Genomic DNA, 1,098 nt, shown 5'->3' on the forward strand with positions numbered 1-1,098 from the left:
CTAAAATGTTAATTAATGGTTTCACACATTTTTATCATGTTAAGGGTGAAAGGCTAAGCATGCTGACTCCAGAAAGACCTAAAGTACTCTTGTACTACTGATGACTTTGCTATGGGAATTCACTGCATTGTGTGCAGATGCTGGTGAATCATTATTCATGTGGAAGCTGGAACTCTCAAAATTTCTAGAATTTATAAGTGTTTAATTTAAGTAACTAGACTAAAGGGGAAGTAATAGAAGCATAGAATCACAAAACTTTGTTTTGGAAGCAACCTTAAAGATTATCTAGTTCCAAACCCCTGCCGTGGGGGACCCCTTTCACTAGACCAGGTTGCTCAGAGCTCCATCCAGCCTAGCTTTGAACACCTCCAGGGATGGGGAATCCACAGCTTCTCTGGGATTCACTGGCTTCTAATGCCTCACCAGTCTCACAGTAAAGATTTTTTCCCTAATATCCAGTCTAAATCTATGATCTTCTAGTTTGAATCCATTCCCCCTTGTCCCGTCACTACATGCTCTTGTAAAAAGTCCCTCTCCAGCTGTCTTTTAGGCTCTCTCTGGGTCCTGGAAGGCTGCAATTAGGTTACTCCTAAACCTTCTCTTTTCCACACTAAACAAACCCAATTCTCTCAACCTTTCCTCATAGGAGAGGTGCTCCATCCTTCTAATCATCTTGGTGACCTCCTCTGGACTCATTCCAACAAGTCGATGTCCCTCCTGTGCTGGGGACCCAGAGCTGGATGCAGCACTCCAGGTGGGGTCTCACCAGAGCAGAGCAGAGGAGCAGAATCAGCTCCCTCGCCCTGCTGGTCACGCTGCTTTTGATGCAGCCCGGGATACAATTGGCTTTCTGGGCTGCAAGTGCACATTGCTGGGTCATGTCCAGCCTCTCATCCCCCAGCACTTCCAAGTCCTTCTCGATCTGTTCATCCCCCAACCTGTATTGATACTGGGGGTTGCCCTGACCCAGGTGCAGCACCTTGCACTTGGTCTTGTTAAACCTCATGAGATTCCCATGGGCCCACTTGTCCCGGTCCCTCTGGATGGCATCTCATCCTCCAGGTATGTCAACAGCACCACTCAGCTTGGGGTCATCTG

Source organism: Manacus vitellinus, unplaced genomic scaffold (genome assembly GCF_001715985.3).
Source record: "Manacus vitellinus isolate BGI_N305 unplaced genomic scaffold, ASM171598v3 scaffold_0_pilon, whole genome shotgun sequence".
Taxonomy (NCBI): Eukaryota; Metazoa; Chordata; class Aves; order Passeriformes; family Pipridae; genus Manacus; species Manacus vitellinus.